Source organism: Procambarus clarkii, chromosome 71 (genome assembly GCF_040958095.1).
Source record: "Procambarus clarkii isolate CNS0578487 chromosome 71, FALCON_Pclarkii_2.0, whole genome shotgun sequence".
Classification (NCBI taxonomy): domain Eukaryota; kingdom Metazoa; phylum Arthropoda; class Malacostraca; order Decapoda; family Cambaridae; genus Procambarus; species Procambarus clarkii.
In genome coordinates, this window is record NC_091220.1 from 8,604,496 (window position 1) to 8,627,143 (window position 22,648).

Sequence of the window (22,648 nt, forward strand, 5' to 3'; positions counted from 1 at the left end):
GGTAGTGGAGGTGGTGGCTGTTGGCGGTGTGAGTTTCTGGTGAGGAAAACAATCCTCATCCCTAAAATGCTACCAATGTTTCTACTCTTTTTCTTGTTGGTTGGAGACATAGTAAGCTCTTACTTGAGAGTCTGGCGAATACACTTAGATTCCTTCTAGATATCTTTATGCTCTCAGGGAGGCCAACAGTGGTGGCTCTCAGGGAGGCCAACAGTGGTGGCTCTCAGGGAGGCCAACAGTGGTGGCTCTCAGGGAGGCCAACAGTGGAGGCTCTCAGGGAGGCCAACAGTGGAGGCTCTCAGGGAGGCCAACAGCAGAGGCTCTCAGCGAGGCCAACAGTAGTGGGTGAGCCACTCCAAGAGGAAGACGAGAGCAGAGAGGAGCCAGGAGAGGAGGAGGATACAGAAGACACCTTGGAGGTCGTGGAGGCTGAGGGACTTGTTGCTCTCCTCCGGCTGCTGCTGCTGTCGGCTCTCCCAGTCCGGCCCAAGCAGGCTCTCCGTCTCCACCTGAGGGAACCAACACACTTCAATGTTTACATCTTGGTGGCTCAAGGAGCTTAAACACTGTAGTCAGTAGTTGGAGAGTAACATTGTATTCAGTAGTGGGGGTGTTACATTGTATTCAGTAGTGGGAGTGTAACATTGTATTCAGTAGTGGGAGTGTAACATTGTATTCAGTAGTGAGAGAGTAACATTGTATTCTGTGGTGAGAGAGTAACATTGTATTCAGTAGTGGGAGTGTTACATTGTATTCAGTAGTGGGAGTGTTACATTGTATTCAGTAGTGGGAGTGTAACATTGTATTCAGTAGTGGGAGTGTAACATTGTATTCAGTGGTGGGAGTGTAACATTGTATTCAGTAGTGGGAGTGTAACATTGTATTCATTAGTGGGGGTGTAACATTGTATTCAGTGGTGGGAGAGTAACATTGTATTCAGTAGTGGGAGTGTAACATTGTATTCAGTAGTGGGAGTGTTACATTGTATTCAGTAGTGGGAGTGTAACATTGTATTCAGTAGTGGGAGTGTTACATTGTATTCAGTAGTGGGAGAGTAACATTGTATTCAGTAGTGGGGGTGTAACATTGTATTCAGTGGTGGGAGAGTAACATTGTATTCAGTAGTGGGAGTGTAACATTGTATTCAGTAGTGGGAGTGTTACATTGTATTCAGTAGTGGGAGAGTAACATTGTATTCAGTAGTGGGGGTGTAATATTGTATTCAGTAGTGGGAGAGTAACATTGTATTCATTAGTGGGGGTGTAACATTGTATTCAGTAGTGGGAGTGTAACATTGTATTCATTAGTGGGGGTGTAACATTGTATTCAGTGGTGGGAGAGTAACATTGTATTCAGTAGTGGGAGTGTAACATTGTATTCAGTAGTGGGAGTGTTACATTGTATTCAGTAGTGGGAGAGTAACATTGTATTCAGTAGTGGGGGTGTAATATTGTATTCAGTAGTGGGAGAGTAACATTGTATTCATTAGTGGGGGTGTAACATTGTATTCAGTGGTGGGAGAGTAACATTGTATTCAGTAGTGGGAGTGTAACATTGTATTCAGTAGTGGGAGTGTTACATTGTATTCAGTAGTGGGAGTGTAACATTGTATTCAGTAGTGGGAGTGTAACATTGTATTCAGTGGTGGGAGTGTAACATTGTATTCAGTAGTGGGAGTGTAACATTGTATTCAGTGGTGGGAGAGTAACATTGTATTCAGTAGTGGGAGTGTAACATTGTATTCAGTGGTGAGAGTGTAACATTGTATTCAGTAGTGGGAGTGTAACATTGTATTCAGTGGTGGGAGTGTTACATTGTATTCAGTAGTGGGAGTGTAACATTGTATTCAGTGGTGGGAGTGTTACATTGTATTCAGTAGTGGGAGTGTAACATTGTATTCAGTAGTGGGAGTGTAACATTGTATTCAGTAGTGGTGGTGTAACATTGTATTCAGTAGTGGAAGTGTAACATTGTATTCAGTAGTGGGAGAGTAACATTGTATTCAGTAGTGGGGTGTAACATTGTATTCAGTAGTGGGAGTGTAACATTGTATTCAGTAGTGGGAGTGTAACATTGCATTCAGTAGTGGGAGTGTAACATTGTATTCAGTAGTGGGAGTGTAACATTGTATTCAGTAGTGGGAGTGTAACATTGTATTCAGTAGTGGGAGTGTAACATTGTATTCAGTAGTGGGAGTGTAACATTGAATTCAGTAGTACTCACCTAATTGTGCTTGCGGGGGTTGAGCTCTGGCTCTTTGGTCCCGCCTCTCAACTGTCAATTAACTGATGAACAGATTCCTGAGCCTACTGTGCTCTATCATATCTACATTTGAAACTGTGTATGGAGTCAGCCTCCACCACATCACTGCCTAATGCATTCCATCTGTTAACTACTCTGTCACTAAAAAAGTTCTTTCTAACGTCCCTGTGGCTCATTTGGGTATTCAGTTTCCACCTGTGTCCCCTTGTTCGCGTACCACCCATGTTAAACAGTTTATCTGTATCTACCCCTGTCAATTCCTCTGAGAATTTTGTAGGTAGTGATCATGTCTCCCCCATACTCTTCTATCTTCTAGTGTCGTGAGGTATATTTACCGCAGCCTTTCTTCGTAACTCATGCCTCTTAGTTCTGGGACTAGTCTAGTGGCATATCTCTAAACTTTTTCAAGCTTCGCCTTGTGTTTGACAAGGTACTGGCTCCATGCTGGGGCCGCATACTCTAGATTTGTTTTGTTCGGCTGTTGTGGCTTTTCGCCGTTATTTGCACGCCACAGCTTCTGTGTAGACGAGGTTTGGGTAGATCCGGTTTCCCTTCTTCCCTGTTCGCGGGTTCGGGTCTCCCAGGGCGTCCGCAGGGTTATCAAATCCAGCCATGACGTCTGTAAGTTCGCGGGTCTTGCTGCTGTCTTTGGGAACATGTCTTGGTCTGATATTCGGGCGCGGGGGTTTTCGTGGTCGAACACGGTCCTGGCTGCTCGTTACCTCGTTAATGTCTCTGGGCCCCATCGGGCCTGTGTTGCTTTGGGTCGGTGGTTGCAGCCAATTGTCTCGACTTTGAGTTGAGGAGTGAGCGACGACCGCCTCCCGGGTAAGTCCCCTTTTTTTCCGTCTGTGGGTAGTTAGCTCTCAGGAGCTGACAGGGCTCCCCCAGAAAACCAGGTTCAATGTAATAAAATGCAATTTTCTGGGTAAGTCCCAGAGGCTTCCCGGCATCCCTCCCTCCCTCCGGTCGGCGGGTTTTCGTGTTTTTGACATCCAGCCTCAGACCTGAGGTGTGGGTAGCAGGCGTGAAGGGTCTGGGGCTCCCCCTTTCCCCCTCCCGGGGGGGAGGGGAGCTGCGCACGACGACGTGTGACGTCATACTATTTCTGTTGGTGAGTTCTATCCCCTAGTTCGGCTTTTGGTAGCAATCTTAACCAGAATAGGGGTTTGTTTTGTAGATCTTACCTTTCTGGTTGCCTGATCAGGTCGATGGCAGACATAGAATGCTTCCAACCACACGGAGGTTTCTATAGGCCATTGCTCCCCTTGCCTCGTAGCCTCGTAGCCTGGTGGATAGCGCGCAGGACTCGTAATTCTGTGGCGCGGGTTCGATTCCAGCACGAGGCAGAAACAAATGGGCAAAGTTTCTTTCACCCTATGCCCCTGTTACCTAGCAGTAAATAGGTACCTGGGAGTTAGTCAGCGGTCACGGGCTGCTTCCTGGGGGTGGAGGCCTGGTCGAGGACCGGGCCGCGGGGACACTAAAAGCCCCGAAATCATCTCAAGATAACCTCAAGATATTGCCTCTCTGAGGGGCCCGGTTCCGGCCGAGGTCCCCGGTAGGTCTAAGAACTCCATACACATGACTGATGTCAAAGTCTGTCATTAGTATGTCAGCCTGGGATAGCTACGGGGAGTCTCCGGGACTCACCCAGAAAATGGTGTTTCATTACATTCAACGCTGGTTTTTTGACTAAGTCCATTCTGGGAGCCGGTCGGCCGAGCGGACAGCACGCGGGACTTGTGATCCTGTGGTCCTGGGTTCGATCCCAGGCGCCGGCGAGAAACAATGGGCAAAGTTTCTTTCACCCTGAATGCCCCTGTTACCTAGCAGTAAATAGGTACCTGGGAGTTAGTCAGCTGTCACTGGCTGCTTCCTGGGGGTGGAGGCCTGGTCGAGGACCGGGCCGCGGGGACACTAAAAAAAGCCCCGAAATCATCTCAAGATAACCTCAAGAAGAAGATCTATCGGTTGGTCCCAAGGTTAGGTTAGGTTAGGTTAGGTTAGGTTAGGTTAGGTTAGGTTAGGCAGTGGTTAGGTTAGGTATTTGGATTTGAATGTCAACATTTTTGAGTCGTGTATAAACGGTTTTTCATTCATAAACAGGTGAGGTTATCTTATCTTGAGAGATAAGATAAGGTTGATCGATGCATGGAATGCCATGAGAACCTAAACACCTAACCTAACCAATGCCTAAATATGCACAGTATGCATATAACAAAATTAATTTAAATTTGAAAAAATCCTGTTTTGAATGAACAGCATGTTAAAATTGATGAACGCGTCCTGAGGGTCGACCGATGGATGGAATGGACTTGGTCTGAGGAAGAGTTCCACAGGAAGCCTCATGGAGCCTTAGTGAGACATTTCCAGTCCTCCACTATGGTGAAGTCTACTCCAGCACTTTACTAGTGTTGTATGAGCCTCACCTTGAGCCAGTGTTCCATGAGCCTCACCTTGAGCCAGTGTTCCATGAGCCTCACCTTGAGCCAGTGTTCCATGAGCCTCATCTGCAGCCAGTGTTGCATAACCCTCACCTTGAGCCAATGTTGCATGAGCCTCACCTTGAGCCAGTGTTCCATGAGCCTCACCTTGACCCAATGTTGCATGAGCCTAGTAGTGAATAAGGAGACAGATTGAGGTAAAAAAATTTCAGACACGGTTGGGCACTTCCATGCCGACTTGACCCTGTTGGGCCAGATCGTCCATTCCTCTTGTTTGGGTGGTTAGGTTAGGGCACAGTCAGCGCGCTCCTGGCTGGCTGGCGGTGGTCGGGTGGTGGTCCCCCCTGGGGTCCCGGGGGGACCACCACCAAGGGTGTACCTGAGGAACTGGTGCCCTATCCTAACCTGTTTTTTTTTACTTTTTGTCGCCTTGCTTTAAGATGAGTCTAGGGCCTCAAGGAGGGGGTCTCTACTTATGAGAGGTACCGAGGATGAATGTTCAATAGTTGGAAACCAAAAAATACACTGGTGAAAGGCATATAAACGTTTTTGGAGTATTTTAATGGCATGAGCAAAAATGGACGATTTGTCCCGGGGGTGTTACGAGAGTACTACGGTATCAATTTGGGGGCCCTTACTTTTGAATGGATCAGAGGGTGAATGTTCAATAGATTTAAACCAAGAAACGCAGTTGAAAGCGAATATAGAAGTTTTTGGAGTACTTTAATGAGGCTATGACTGAATAGTATAGGGAGTCCTTGGGCACAGCTCCATTTTCTGTAATGGTCAGAGGTGGATAACCCCAGTGGGGGTCAAGCATACAAGGGGGGGGGGTCAAGATTCCTTACAAAGACCATTTTGGATATATAGGTGTAGTAAGCCTTATCTTGAATTTGCATGATACTGTGGGGTACATTGACATGAAGGGTGAGTCATAGAACAGGATCTGCATGTGAGATGGGTCATATTGGGGTTTTAAAGAAGTTAAGATAGCTTTAAAGAGTCCTGTGTGCTTGATAGTGGGGAAATGTTCAGTCAATAATTCTCGTGTTTTGAATCTGAATGAGGGGTCCTAGTTTGCGTTCTAGTCGTAAAATGAGTTCCTTAGTATATTTGCTATGGAAAATGAGCTTTCAGTACTCTATATAATTTGAAATGAGGTCAAGAAAGACATGTTTATGTGCGAGAAGAGTCAGGTTGGAAACTGTTTATTTCAGTCATCCCCCCTTGGCTTTGCTCCGTTTTCTGTAGCTAAAGTAAAGATTCCATTTTCTGTGGTATTCAGTTGATTACTGGTGAAAAGGCATACTTGAATTTGTATGGTTCTAACCTGTTTATAGATATATTTTTCGGGCCTCAAATTAGATTTTAATATGAAAAATAACATCAAATGTATGTCTATCTTTTGTAATAAACGTTACAAGCATTAACAATACCTGTGATATTTCATAGCATACGAAAAGAAGTTTAAATAGTGGGGCCTCAGCCATATTATGTTGGGTTTGACACTCTAAACATTAATTTGACACTCGTAAATATACTATAAAGGAAAGTAGTTGAGTGGTTAAAGCAATTTAATACGTACTGGGAATCTGTTCGTATTCTGTATTAAATTTCATTTTTTAACATCATAATAGTTTTCAGGTATTGTGGTGGGGGCCCAATAACTTCATATAGCGCAACGACTGGCGCTATCTGTACTTAGTCCCCCCTAAACTTAAAACTGTTGCACAATCTTACTTAAACACATTGCTAAACTCTTATACACAAACAAAAACTAGATTTTTAATTTACACAAATAAACCCAGGGCTTTCACATTCGCACAAAATACTTAGTCCCCCCTAAACTTAAAACAGTTGCACAATCTTACTTAAACACATTGCTAAACTCTTATACACAAACAAAAACTCAATTTTTAACTTACACAAATAAACCCAGGGCTTTCACATTCGCGCAAAATACTTAGTCCCCCCTAAACTTGAACACTCACAATCTTACGGTGCTTTAATTTCCAAAGCCTTCCAAACCTGCACTGGGTCCTGCCCTGCTGACTGCGGCTGGATGGATTACAATTGAGCCAAAAACAGTTGGTCAGGACGAGATACGGCCTCATTTTTAGAGACATTTACTATAGCAAAAACTTGAACGTCGAGAACTGAATGCGGGCCTGCACGAGAGTTGTTCTTGGCACTCAAATGTTTAGAGATTAAAATACATAGAATCTGCAAGAGCCCACCCTAAGTCGCTCACGCGGCCAATAGACATGTTTTTCGCCCAAATATATTTATTTAAAATAATACGTCAGATAGAAAGAGTTTTGCATTGCTATTATATTTACCTTATAAAGCCTCTTTATAAAAATGATATTCCACTGCGTATTATGATTGTTTGATAATAAATATTGCATAAATACTTATAAATATTGCATAAATACTTACACGATTTCATAAACAAAAAAAAACTTTTAATGAGCCATAGTTGGAAGGCTTTATCATTACCGTAATTACAAACTTTTAAAACTAACTAAAAATATATGTCTCATAGAGGAAGATTTATTCTTCAGGATATATATTATTTATTAATTAAGAGTTTCATTCTGTATAAAAAATGAAAGTTGCCAATATTTTCAAAGCTCTGGCCACTAATTTTTTATAAAGGTTTTCCAAGGGAGTAAATCTTGCTTCCTCTCTTTCTCCCAAATGTTTCCTCATTTGCACAGGAGCAGAGCAACCTTCGTGCGGGCCCTGGTTCAGTTCCCCAACGTCCGAGCTAATGGACATTACAAATTTCAGTAAATGATGCAGTATCTTAGCAGCCTCTCTAATTATAAAGGTGTTAATCTTTTTTATAACCTTTGAGTGCTAGTTCTCAAAAGGTTCTTTACCTCAGAAAGAGAGAGAGAGAGAGAGAGATTCTATTTTTGTCCATATTCGAGCGGAATGTTGAGCAACCTTCGTGCAGGACCCGGTTCAGTTCCCCAACGTCCGAGCTATTGCACATAGCAAATTTCTCTAAATGAGGCAGTATCTCGCCCCCACCCCCCGGATCAATGATTTTAGGGCAGTAAATAAGCAATTGCAATCCATCCACCCGGCGACTTATCAGTGACTGTGGAAAGAATGTGTGTTCTTAGGACCATTATGGCCTCTTCGCGCATTTTCATTCCCTCACACATTTGAGTATTTGTTTCCCACATCAAGAATTTTGTCAAAAAACGTTCAAGGAAATACGAGCTTATTTATTCCAACTTATAGATAAAAAAACAAAAAAAAATAAACTGGCGACCCCTGGCAGCAAGTTCAGGAGGTCTCGGCCTATATCTGGCTGGGGTGGGTGTGGGGTTCTCAGTGAGAGATCATACGACCAAGCTGTGATGGAGACTATAAATGGTATGCATAAACCCTAATACTTTACAGGACTTGTCATGGTTTGTGCCTCATTGATAATTCGTTCCAAGTAGTTAAAATTTAATCTAAAAGAAATCCAATAAAGTTCAACGATTTTTTTTCTCTCTCTCTATGGGCGTATGCAATTAATTTTTTCTGTTATATCTTTTATCAGAGCTCGGCCATCAGGCTGTAGATGTTGAGGAAAAGAGGAAGATGCAATGCAGGGAATCGCCCCTGGTATTTATTTCACGAGGTCATTGCGTCGTGGAGTATGAGGAATTGCCCAAGTTCATCGCACGCGTCAAGGCTTTGGCGGCAATTGAAAAGCAGTATGAAGGCGCAGATTTAGAAGACTCACATGTTCAAAGACAGAAAATAAAAAAAATTAACGCCGTTGAGACCGTATATGGCGGTTTTTGTGACGAAACAGAAATAAGACTACCTGTCGAAATAGGAATAGGCTTGATTAATGTGGCGTATAATGGAATACCCAACTTTATCGAGTGGGTGCAAGCCCAAGGTGAAATAGAAAAACAGTTTGCGGGGATTGATTTTAAACAGCGTGAAAACTGGTTTATTTATCATGACAAAGTTCGAGCGCAGAATGCATTTAGAGAAATTTTCTTTGGGGATTATGGGGATTATTGTTCCACCTCCGAAGCTGAGGAAATTGCGCCAGAGGATGAGGTTTATTGGAGGGAAAATTTGCATCCCGTCATTAAGGCAGATTTAGATAAAGCTCCACCCACAAGATAACTCTTAGGAACTAATGATGCAAAGGGGACATACTACAGGAACAATGTGCAGGTGGCCTGATGGGGGGGGGGTTATCCCCAAATCCCAAGACTTTGTCCCCCAACCCAGACTCTGTTCAATCAGAACATTATTTTGTTTGTATATATATATATGACAATGTCAGACCACGGAGGAAAAATGAAACAGGAAATTTCCTTAAGTACTTTCGTATATTAAATACATCTTCAGAAGGTCAATATACGAAATATAATAATATAATATAATATACGAAATATAATAATATACGAAAGTACTTAAGGAAATTTCCTGTTTCATTTTTCCTCCGTGGTCTGACATTGTCACATTCTTAATCACGTGTTTATTTTCGTGATATACACACATATATATATATATATATATATATATATATATATATATATATATATATATATATATATATATATATATATATATATATATATATATATATATATATATATATATATATGTGTGTGTGTTTTTTACCTAAATAAAAAAAATCATGTATCATTATTATTATTATTATTGCACACTCCCCTTGAAGATGAAATATGTTAAAAAAAAAAAATGTCAGGTAGTATTTGCTAGAGTACTTGTCATGGGGGTGAATAAGTGATGAGGTCTCTCTCTTATTTTTAAAAACTACTTTAACAGATAAAAAAAAAACTTGACATTTATACAATTTTTTATTTTATTATGAGTACATATACAAAAAAAAAAAAACAAGCACTTTTTTATTATTTGTCGTTAGTGTAATAAGATCTAAGGTTCCTCCTTTTACTCGATGGTCTTTTCACTACTTGTGGCGGTACTTGACCTTTCCCTGCTCCATCTTGTTTAGGACGCACCAGCACAAATTCTTTTTTGCATTTTTTCATTACATGGGCCAAATGAGCCAGTGTAGGGTAGTAAGATGCCAGCCATTCTTCTTCTTCTTCACCCGCTCTAGACCAACCCACCCCAGAATTGCAGCCTATACCAAATGGCATAACTATCCGTTTGATAGAATTATTACTCTTGGCTTCGCTCATAATGCGACTCACGGCCTTTTTAAAACACCATCGTCTGTTGATAGTTGTATCTCTCCGCAATCCCGCTACTAAATCAATATCTTTACTGTGCTTAATATGAAATTGGTTAATGTCATTATTTTCAATAGACGCACCTACACTATATTGACATATGAGGGCTAAGAGATAAGGCTGCACATTAGGTTCTGGTGGCGGGGAGAGGATTATATTTCCTGGAGTGTCACGATCCGTAACTACAGCACAAAGCGTTTCAGGACATATTTTCTTTTCAACCACCCCATAAGGATATTTTTCCCACAGCTGTTGGGAGTAACCATTAGAAAACTGGTGTAGGGCAGGAAGATCATAGACAATACAGTCCCCGGGTTTAAATATATCATCGTTGGGGAAATCCACTTCAATAATAGAATCTTTGAGTCTCCGTAATTTGGCTCGCATGTAGTTGGAACACATCTCGAAGCGATTAAAAAGGTTTTTTAACATAACCTTCGTCTTATATACACCTTGTCACATAGAGTTGTTAGAGGCTTTTATAATATGTAATTCATAGTTTTTCTTTTTGCACAGAGAAATTAGGAAACAATAAATAAATAAATGTGTGTGTGTGTGTGTGTGTGTGTGTGTGTGTGTGTGTGTGTGTGTGTGTGTGTGTGTGTGTGTGTGTGTGTAGAGAAATTAGGAAAAGTAAATAAAAATACAGGTTAACATTTCTTTTTTTTGTGGTTTAATTTGTATGAAATATTACAATATAGATTCTACAGCTTTTCTAATCTCATCTTCATTATATTCCATTTCCATTTTCTCTTTGTCTTCATTGTCGTCGTCTTCCACAATAGTGAGCACTTCATCTCCTACAGTAACAGACATGGCGCCGGTAGATGGATCATCTTCCACAGCAACGCTCGTGGTATCTTCCACGACAGCTGACTCGTCTTCTCTCACGTCAGCGGCAGGTCCGACAGTAGAAACAGAGTCTTTATCATTCGTAGAAACAGGTGGAATGGCCATACGTGGAATCTTGTGTCTAAAGATGCCATGGGTTGGAGAGCGAGTTGGCGTGTCATTATTTACAGGACATATCATTAAAGTGTCTATACCACGTTCTTGCAGTTTCTGAGCTAATTTGCACATCACAGGGAAATATTTAGTCTCCCATATGTTGCGTTCGCCACTTGTGAGATACTGCCCGCAAGCCTTGCCCAACCCATATGGGAAAATAATCCTTCCCACTTGTCCTCTTCGGCTTCTCTGAAGAATATGTTCAATGGCTTTTCGCAGAGCTTTGTCAAACCAACGCCATCTTTGGTATTCGGTATCATTTTTCAGGCCGTCATAAAAATGCTCATCCAAACTCCATGCTTCGTACCTGGGCTTTTTGTAAGAAGATGGCGTCGCTGGACCGTTGGTAAACTGGGTGATTAATCCAATAAGGTGCGGTAAAACAGCATAACTTTCATAGGGGTCGTCATCCATCCTATTGCAGAATTCGGGTGCTTCGCCAACAAATATGAGGCCGGGGATATCTCTATCAGTTCTAACAGCACGATTTTTGTACGGCAGGTTTTTCCGATGCAATCGAGCATAGGGGTATCGTTCCCATAAAGTGTGCACCATTTCGCTCAACTGCACGCTTGTTGCATCCAAATCATAGAGCAGACAATCACGATTGTTATAGATGGGCAAAGAGGCAAAGTCGCCAATCAGGGAGGGGAGCTCCATAGTGCTGGCTTGTGAGGTAGTGACTCGGAAGGGGGTCTATATACACTTTTCACGCCGGCGCGGGGGACAACTGCGCATCGTAGAGTTGCCAGGGACATTTTTTTTTTCCTTGGAGCTCTGGTCATTACGCACCAATATAACATTAACATCGTAATGTTTTAAGTTTTCATACAGATCTTCGATAATTGGAAGATATGTTTCCTCCCAAACTTCATCTCTTTGAACACAGGTGCGACCAATACCCACAGGTAATACAACTCGTGCGATTTCCGGAGAAGACTTGATGAATCTCGTTATGGCTTCTATAGCCTTTTTGAAATAGATGAGGCGATTTTGCGTTGTATCTTCTTTTAATCCGGCGAGCATATCACGATCTTTGGATTTTTCTATATGCGACTTGGCGATCTCATTGTTCTCTACAGGCGCCCCTATACCATATTGCACTGCAGCAGCAATAATGCAGGGGAGATTTTCAGCTCGACGATTGGAGACATGAATTGAACCGGGAATTGGGCGATCATGGGGAACACATCTCTTGAGATTATACAAAGGACTGCGTTCACCATAGGCGCTTGCGTGTTTGTATTTCACTGATATGTCCTTCGCCATCCCGTACGGGACGCAAGATATGCAGTTTACAGGATACACAATGCAAGTTTCATTATTGCAAAATTCTTCATCGGTTAAATATCCGGTGTGCGTTTCCAGCCACGTCTCCATTTTTCTTTTTTTTTTACTTTCCCTTATGTTTTGGATAAAGCCTAGTCAACCGCCCTGTGTCGACCCTGCGAATATTCGTCGTGGGGGCTTTGCGCCCTTATATCTCCATCCCTGCTAGTGCGTGTAAAAGTTACCACGTACTGAGCAAATATTTATATTATTATTATAAGGGCCTCGACCAACAAGAAGCCCATAGGAACATTTTTTTTTTTCACTGACTTAATTAGCATAAAAAAAAACACCTCAAATAGCGCAATATGTATCTCAAAATATCTTGCCATAAAATATCAATATACGTCAGCTTAATACCCAAACACTGGCAACCTTTTTTTTCAGAAGCAGAAAAGGTCAAACACAGTGCGACATGTTACAATTTTTTTTTTAATGTTCCCCCCCCCCCCCCCCATGAAAAAACCGTAGTCAGACCATATTCCCTTAATGAAATATATATAAAGTCATGGAGGCCACATCATTATTGGAAGGTTTGTGATAACTTATTGACATTAGGGATACCTTATGTAGTTAATGACATTTCTCGATAATTATCACAAAAAATAAGTACTTGGTCACCTTTCCTAGACTACCAACTGCCATCTTTTTTTTTTTAATTCACTGCATTATGCAACATGATTTAGTACATTTGCGAGTCATTTTTTCCTTTCCCTGTTTCCTCATAATTATGCCATAAAAAAAAAGAGTAGCAGTGGCTAGAATTGCCAAACCAAAAAAAAAAAAGAAACCAGCACATATGTAGCGATCTTTGACACTTATTTCGGGGAGGGAAAGGACGGACAATATATAGCCTAGGATCTTGCCTCCATTCGCCAGTGTCGCACCAGTACACAATGGAACCTTCCCGTACTAAAACGTTTTACTCCAGGGACAGTCTTAAATGTGCCCAAATGCGTTTAGACACCTTTATAAATTGGCCTGTCGAGTGGCTAAACCCCCAAGACCTGGTGAATGAGGGATTTTATTATCTGAGAGTTGCGGATCATTGTTCCTGCGCCTTTTGTTGTAAAGTTGTGCATGCTTGGATTGAGGGCGATACGCCCCGTAGTAGGCATGCGAAAGTGTCGCCAAATTGTTCCTTCATAAGAGGCGAAAAGGACAATAACGTTCCTTTGGAAATCACCAAACTGGCATTCGAATATGGGCTGGATTTCTTTTCACCCCTATTCGAACCAAAGAATATAGCAACATCTGATCGTGAGTATATTGTATAAATATAATTTACTAGTTTATCTGTGAATAATTAGTATTGGCGATGTGGAGGGAGGACAAAAAAAAAAATAAGTATAAACGCAGTAAGTCTTTTCAAATAATTTTTCTTTATTTTTTTTTTGTTTTTGAAAGAATTGACTTAGAACCTGTGTCTTATGCATATATGTGATGGAGCATCTTTGTTTTTTTAGAGACCCCACCCCGCGAGGAAGAAACTAAAATGACTGGAGATGATTTGCAGGTTCTGGGGGTAATTCCATACGCTAAACCTAGATATCCAGGCTTGGCAACATACAAACAGCGTTTGGAAACATTCGACCTCAGCTGGACTGGTTGTGTCAAGCAAACATCTCACGAATTGGCAGAATCAGGATTTTTCTTCTGTGGTAAACAAATATTGTTGGAGTTTTTGTTATTTTTAGTGTGTGCGTGTGTATCCTCCTGGCCGGGGAGGATTTACTGGGCGCAAATCCTTAACTGTAGCCTCTGTTTAACTCAACAGTAAAATGGGTACTTGGTTGTAAAAACGATTCTTCGAGGTGGGGATTGTATTCTAGGGACCTGCCCGAAATGCTAGGCCGTACAAGAATGTAACAACTCTTGTATATATCTGAAAAAAAAAAAAAAAAAAAAAAAAAAAAAAAGTGTGTTTACTCCCCCAATTGTGCTTGCGGGGGTGGAGCTCTGGCTCTTTGGTCCCGGGAAGTGTGTGTGTGTGTGTGTGTGTGTGTGTGTGTGTGTGTGTGTGTGTGTGTGTGTGTGTGTGTGTGTGTGTGTGTGTGTGTGTGTGTGTGTGTGTGTGTGCGCGCGCGTGTGTGTGTGTGTGTGTGTGTGTGTGTGTGTGTGTGTGTGTGTGTGTGTGTGTGCGCGCGCGTGTGTGTGTGTGTGTGTGTGTGTGTGTGTGTGTGTGTGTGTGTGTGTGTGTGTGTGTGCGCGCGCGCGTGTGTGTGTTTTTGTATTACAACATTGCCGGATGTGAGCTATAATAATAATAATAATGAATGGGAATATTTTTTGTCTTAAATTTACAGGCCTAAGCGACCACATGCGCTGCTTTTTCTGTGGGAATGGTTTTCGTAATTGGGAACCCGCTGACGACCCTTGGACACTGCACGCGCAATGGTATCCTGAGTGCACCTTTGTCAACATTAAAAAGGATGCACAGTTCATTAAGAATGCTAGAGAATCTTCGCAGCGTCGAACTATAAAACCCATAGATGAACATCTTTTAACTGGTCTGATGGAAGGTTTGGGTTTTTTCCCAGCATTAATTGAACATTTTGGATTTCCTGATGTCTGTGTGAGACCTGCCTTAAGGCTATATCTCAAAAGCACCAAAGATTTATTACCGTTTGTTACAGAGGCCAGATGTATAGAATTAATGTTGTGGTATATGCAAGAGAGCACTAAAGCCGAAATGGGTTTAAGGGGAATTCATCATGAGGATGTGGAAGGTAGGGTAGAGCCTGCGAATCTGGAATGGCAATCCGCGCCCTCTGACATGGAAACAGTCGCCACAGCTAATGAAATGGATGTCGACGTTGTTGGATCAATGAGCGGGTTCATGAGCACTAATCTTGGTTTGCGGGCTTTGCCTTCTCCTGTTGAAACAGAGGCGGAAGAGACGACTATAGTCGCTAATGAAATGGATGTTGAAACTGGCGAAGAGGCCACAGACTTTGATGCGACATCCCATGTTGAAACTGTGATGAACACATCTACGCCAACGTCTTGGGCTGCTGATATTTTGTGTAAGGTGTGCTTTAACAATGCGTTGAGTGTCGTACTGCTGCCCTGCAGACATATGGTAACATGCAGTAATTGTCTTGTATCTATGAGAAACTGCCCCATTTGCAGACGCACCATTTCGCATGTCCTTCGACCGATTATTTCCTAAGAAGACAAAAAAGGCATACAGACTAATTTATTTGTGTAAATAAAAATTGTACAAATGTCGAGTTGTTTTTTTTATATTCATAAATTAGTATAAATAAGCTCACATTTTCATGAACAGTATTTTTTTTTTTTGGGGGGGGGGGGGGGGGATTAGATTGCAATTGCTTATTTACTGCCCTAAAATCATTGATCCGGGGGGTGGGGGCGAGATACTGCCTCATTTAGAGAAATTTGCTATGTGCAATAGCTCGGACGTTGGGGAACTGAACCGGGTCCTGCACGAAGGTTGCTCAACATTCCGCTCGAATATGGACAAAAATAGAATCTCTCTCTCTCTCTCTCTCTTTCTGAGGTAAAGAACCTTTTGAGAACTAGCACTCAAAGGTTATAAAAAAGATTAACACCTTTATAATTAGAGAGGCTGCTAAGATACTGCATCATTTACTGAAATTTGTAATGTCCATTAGCTCGGACGTTGGGGAACTGAACCAGGGCCCGCACGAAGGTTGCTCTGCTCCTGTGCAAATGAGGAAACATTTGGGAGAAAGAGAGGAAGCAAGATTTACTCCCTTGGAAAACCTTTATAAAAAATTAGTGGCCAGAGCTTTGAAAATATTGGCAACTTTCATTTTTTATACAGAATGAAACTCTTAATTAATAAATAATATATATCCTGAAGAATAAATCTTCCTCTATGAGACATATATTTTTAGTTAGTTTTAAAAGTTTGTAATTACGGTAATGATAAAGCCTTCCAACTATGGCTCATTAAAAGTTTTTTTTTGTTTATGAAATCGTGTAAGTATTTATGCAATATTTATAAGTATTTATGCAATATTTATTATCAAACAATCATAATACGCAGTGGAATATCATTTTTATAAAGAGGCTTTATAAGGTAAATATAATAGCAATGCAAAACTCTTTCTATCTGACGTATTATTTTAAATAAATATATTTGGGCGAAAAACATGTCTATTGGCCGCGTGAGCGACTTAGGGTGGGCTCTTGCAGATTCTATGTATTTTAATCTCTAAACATTTGAGTGCCAAGAACAACTCTCGTGCAGGCCCGCATTCAGTTCTCGACGTTCAAGCTTTTGCTATAGTAAATGTCTCTAAAAATGAGGCCGTATCTCGTCCTGACCAACTGTTTTTGGCTCAATTGTAATCCATCCAGCCGCAGTCAGCAGGGCAGGACCCAGTGCAGGTTTGGAAGGCTTTGGAAATTAAAGCACCGTAAGATTGTGAGTGTTCAAGTTTAGGGGGGACTAAGTATTTTGCGCGAATGTGAAAGCCCTGGGTTTATTTGTGTAAGTTAAAAATTGAGTTTTTGTTTGTGTATAAGAGTTTAGCAATGTGTTTAAGTAAGATTGTGCAACTGTTTTAAGTTTAGGGGGGACTAAGTATTTTGTGCGAATGTGAAAGCCCTGGGTTTATTTGTGTAAATTAAAAATCTAGTTTTTGTTTGTGTATAAGAGTTTAGCAATGTGTTTAAGTAAGATTGTGCAACAGTTTTAAGTTTAGGGGGGACTAAGTACAGATAGCGCCAGTCGTTGTGCTATATGAAGTTATTGGGCCCCCACCACAATACCTGAAAACTATTATGATGTTAAAAAATGAAATTTAATACAGAATACGAACAGATTCCCAGTACGTATTAAATTGCTTTAACCACTCAACTACTTTCCTTTATAGTATATTTACTAGTGTCAAATTAATGTTTGGAGTGTCAAACCCAACATAATATGGCTGAGGCCCCACTATTTAAACTTCTTTTCGTATGCTATGAAATATCACACGTATTGTTAATGCTTGTAACGTTTATTACAAAAGATAGACATACATTTGATGTTATTTTTCATATTAAAATCTAATTTGAGGCCCGAAAAATATATCTATAAACAGGTTAGAACCATACAAATTCAAGTATGCCTTTTCACCAGTAATCAACTGAATACCACAGAAAATGGAATCTTTACTTTAGCTACAGAAAACGGAGCAAAGCCAAGGGGGGATGACTGAAATAAACAGTTTCCAACCTGACTCTTCTCGCACATAAACATGTCTTTCTTGACCTCATTTCAAATTATATAGAGTACTGAAAGCTCATTTTCCATAGCAAATATACTAAGGAACTCATTTTACGACTAGAACGCAAACTAGGACCCCTCATTCAGATTCAAAACACGAGAATTATTGACTGAACATTTCCCCACTATCAAGCACACAGGACTCTTTAAAGCTATCTTAACTTCTTTAAAACCCCAATATGACCCATCTCACATGCAGATCCTGTTCTATGACTCACCCTTCATGTCAATGTACCCCACAGTATCATGCAAATTCAAGATAAGGCTTACTACACCTATATATCCAAAATGGTCTTTGTAAGGAATCTTGACCCCCCCCCCTTGTATGCTTGACCCCCACTGGGGTTATCCACCTCTGACCATTACAGAAAATGGAGCTGTGCCCAAGGACTCCCTATACTATTCAGTCATAGCCTCATTAAAGTACTCCAAAAACTTCTATATTCGCTTTCAACTGCGTTTCTTGGTTTAAATCTATTGAACATTCACCCTCTGATCCATTCAAAAGTAAGGGCCCCCAAATTGATACCGTAGTACTCTCGTAACACCCCCGGGACAAATCGTCCATTTTTGCTCATGCCATTAAAATACTCCAAAAACGTTTATATGCCTTCCACCAGTGTATTTTTTGGTTTCCAACTATTGAACATTCATCCTCGGTACCTCTCATAAGTAGAGACCCCCTCCTTGAGGCCCTAGACTCATCTTAAAAGCTCGAGACGAATCGTTCAAGAAAACAGGTTAGGATAGGGCACCAGTTCCTCAGGTACACCATTGGTGGTGGTCCCCCCGGGACCCCAGGGGGGACCACCACCCGACCACCGCCAGCCAGCCAGGAGCGCGCTGACTGTGCCCTAACCTAACCACCCAAATAAGAGGAATGGACGATCTGGCCCAACAGGGTCAAGTCGGCATGGAAGTGCCCAACCGTGTCTGAAATTTTTTTACCTCAATCTGTCTCCTTATTCACTACTGAGCCTCACCTTGAGCCAGTGTTCCATGAGCCTCACCTTGAGCCAGTGTTGCATGCGCCTCACCTTGACCCAATGTTGCATGAGCCTCACCTTCAGCCAGTGTTCCATGAGCCTCACCTTGAGCCAGTGTTGTATGAGCCTCACCTTGAGCCAGTGTTGCATAACCCTCACCTTGAGCCAATGTTGCATGAGCCTCACCTTGAGCCAGTGTTCCATGAGCCTCACCTTGAGCCAGTGTTCCATGAGCCTCACCTTGACCCAATGTTGCATGAGCCTCACCTTCAGCCAGTGTTCCATGAGCCTCACCTTGAGCCAGTGTTGTATGAGCCTCACCTTGAGCCAGTGTTGTATGAGCCTCACCTTGAGCCAGTGTTGTATGAGCCTCACCTTGAGCCAGTGTTGTTTGAGCCTCACCTTGAGCCAGTGTTGTATGAGCCCCACCTTGAGCCAGTGTTGCATGAGCCTCACCTTGAGCCAATGTTGCATGAGCCTCACCTTGAGCCAGTGTTGTATGAGCCTCACCTTGACCCAATGTTGCATGAGCCTCACCTTCAGCCAGTGTTCCATGAGCCTCATCTGCAGCCAGTGTAGCACGAGCCTCACCTTGAGCCAGTGTTGTATGAGCCTCACCTTCAGCCAGTGTTGTATGAGCCTCACCTTGAGCCAGTGTTGCATGAGCCTCACCTTGAGCCAGTGTTCCATGAGCCTCACCTTGAGCCAGTGTTGTATGAGCCTCACCTTGAGCCAATGTTGCATGAGCCTCACCTTGAGCCAGTGTTGCATGAGCCTCACCTTGAGCCAATGTTGCATGAGCCTCACCTTGAGCCAGTGTTGTATGAGCCTCACCTTGACCCAATGTTGCATGAGCCTCACCTTCAGCCAGTGTTCCATGATCCTCATCTGCAGCCAGTGTAGCACGAGCCTCACCTTGAGCCAGTGTTGTCTGAGCCTCACCTTCAGCCAGTGTTCCATGAGCCTCACCTTGAGCCAGTGTTGTATGAGCCTCACCTTGAGCCAGTGTTCCATGAGCCTCACCTTGAGCCAGTGTTCCATGAGCCTCACCTTGAGCCAGTGTTGCATGAGCCTCACCTTGAGCCAGTGTTGCATGAGCCTCACCTTGAGCCAGTGTTGCACGAGCCTCACCTTGACCCAGTGTTGCGTGAGCCTCACCTTGAGCCAGTGTTGTATGAGCCTCACCTTGAGCCAGTGTTGCATGAGCCTCACCTTGAGCCAGTGTAACATAAGCCTCACCTTGAGCCAGTGTTGTATGAGCCTCACCTTGAGCCAGTGTTGTATGAGCCTCACCTTGAGCCAGTGTTGTATGAGCCTCACCTTGAGCCAGTGTTGTATGAGCCTCACCTTGAGCTAGTGTTGCATGAGCCTCACCTTGAGCCAGTGTTGTATGAGCCTCACCTTGAACCAGTGTTGCATGAGCCTCACCTTGAGCCAGTGTTGTATGAGCCTCACACTGAGCCAATGGTGCATGAGCCTCACCTTGACCCAGTGTTCCATGAGCCTCACCTTGACCCAGTGTTCCATGAGCCTCACCTTGAGCCAGTGTTGTATGAGCCTCACCTTGACCCAGTGTTCCATGAGCCTCACCTTGACCCAGTGTTCCATGAGCCTCACCTTGACCCAGTGTTCCATGAGCCTCACCTTGACCCAGTGTTCCATGAGCCTCACCTTGACCCAGTGTTCCATGAGCCTCACCTTGAACCAGTGTTGTGTCAGACCAGCCTCCACTAGCCATCGGATCCTTTTGTCAATCTTATTCATCCATGGTGTATGTTTCTGGAAAAACCACGACGCATACCTGGTGCACAGCCCTTGCTTCATCAAATACCAGTTGAATATCTGCAAAGAATACATTGCTATTGATAATGTACACAGTGACATGATTGTGAATGTTCTTAACCCTCAGAATGCGGCTCACGTCAGTCAACGTTTCTTTCTAATTTAAATCAGGAAGAATGAGTAGCATCTGTTTAACCAATATTTCCTAGTGAAATGTTAAATCTTGTTATTATACCTAAGAAGTCAATAATAATAATGGTTTATATATATATATATATATATATATATATATATATATATATATATATATATATATATATATATATATATATATATATATATATATATGTCGTACCTAGTAGCCAGAACGCACTTCTCAGCCTACTATGCAAGGCCCGATCTGCCTAATAAACGGAGAAGTGATCACTATGCAGTTTCTTCTTTCTATAAGGTACAGTGAGATGTACCTAATAGACATCAGAGACGGAAAAAATTAACGTTCCATATGGCGTGCACGACCACTTTATTAATTGTATTTCCATATGGTATGAAGGTTACACAATGACGAATGTACATTGTGTAATCAATGTACATTCGTCATTGTATGACGAATGTACAATTCGTCATACAGAGATCTCGTTATACAATTACTACCTACTACGATACATGGGTGTGTTAAGGAACAGGCCATAAGCCTAGCCGAAGTGGACAACACCTTCCACCACCCAAGTGGGTCCTCGACCCCGTATTTGTTAAAGAACACGAACGAGTAAAGCAACTTGGAGATACGTACAAACGAACCAAAGCACAAGGTGACTTGCATGCATTTCTAGTTGCAAATAGAGAGGTGAGAGACGTGAGCAACGTCATACGTAATAAACATTGGGAAGAGTTCCAACAAAGTATAAATGAGCAAACAACACTTGTTGAAGGTTGTGAAAAGATACGAAAAATCTCTTGAAGCAGCCCAACCAAACCGCTGCACCACAGCCCACTAGAACAAGCAAACATTCTTCTTGATCAATGGGCACTAATCTCAAGCTACAACTCACTCCCAATTAACAGCATAAACTTAATGACACTTTAGTGTCGGACCTTAATGATGTAACTGAATGTGAATTAAATCATGCACTAAAGATGGGCAAATCAACTGCTCCTGGAGAGGACGGTATTACTAACACACTACTGACATTAGTCTCACATGTACCAGGTAATCCACTTTTAGTGTTGTACAGAATGGGTTTATGTGAAGGAGTATTACCTGATGCTTGGACAAAGAGTGTCATTGTTCCCATCCCCAAACCACACAGATAATTATAGACCCATATCTCTAACATCGTGTGTATGTAAAGTGCTTGAACGCATTGCCCTTAACCGACTCATGTATCGTATACAGGGTCACCTGTCACCCAATCTGTTTGGATTTATGCCTGGGCTCAGTACACAACACTGTTTTGCTGAATACTTCTCTCATATTGACGCCTCCCCTCAAGCAGTCTTCATCGACCTAGCAGCAGCTTTTGATACAGCAAACAGAGAAATCATACTGGAACAGCTTGCCGAGCTGGGAATACAAGGAAAATTATTGAAATGGATAAAGGGCTATTTGTCTAATCAAACAGCATATGTTTTGTTTAATGGTGTTAAAAGCACAGAGAGCAAACACTTTGAACTGGGAACTCCACAAGGAGGGGTCCTCAGCCCCTTGTTGTTCAACGTTCTGATGCATAAACTTATTAAAGATCTTCCAACTAATAATGAAGACACTGTCATTTGTTATGCTGATGATATATGTTTACAGGCTGCCTCCGAGCCTAGAATGCAAGTTCTTCTCGACGCTTTTGCTACTAGAGCTGAGGAATGTGGCCTCCTTATCTCTGTACAGAAAACTCGTGCCCTCATTCCGTGTGGTATTCCACCAGCCAATTATCATATAGATGGGCGAGCACTTGAGAACTGCGAGTCTTACAGATACCTTGGTGTCCCCATTAACGACCCTGGGTACCTTTCTTCCCTCAAGAGGAGACTTTGGGAGAGATTAAAGCCCTTGCGGGTCCTTGTTGGTGTCAATCATGGACTTAACGTGAGACTTGCTAGAATGTTTTATGTATCATTTATACGCTCAGTGATTGACTACAATGCTCTACATCTCACACTGTATACTGACAAAGAGCTGAAATCTCTTGAAACCTTGCAAAATGAAGCTATGCGTCTCATCCTTGGGGCTCCAAAGTCCAGGAGAATAGTTAATATGAGAGCAGCGTTAAAATTACCTACCATAAGTGAGAGAATTTTGTCTATTAGCACAGTTTTCGGCGTGAAGGC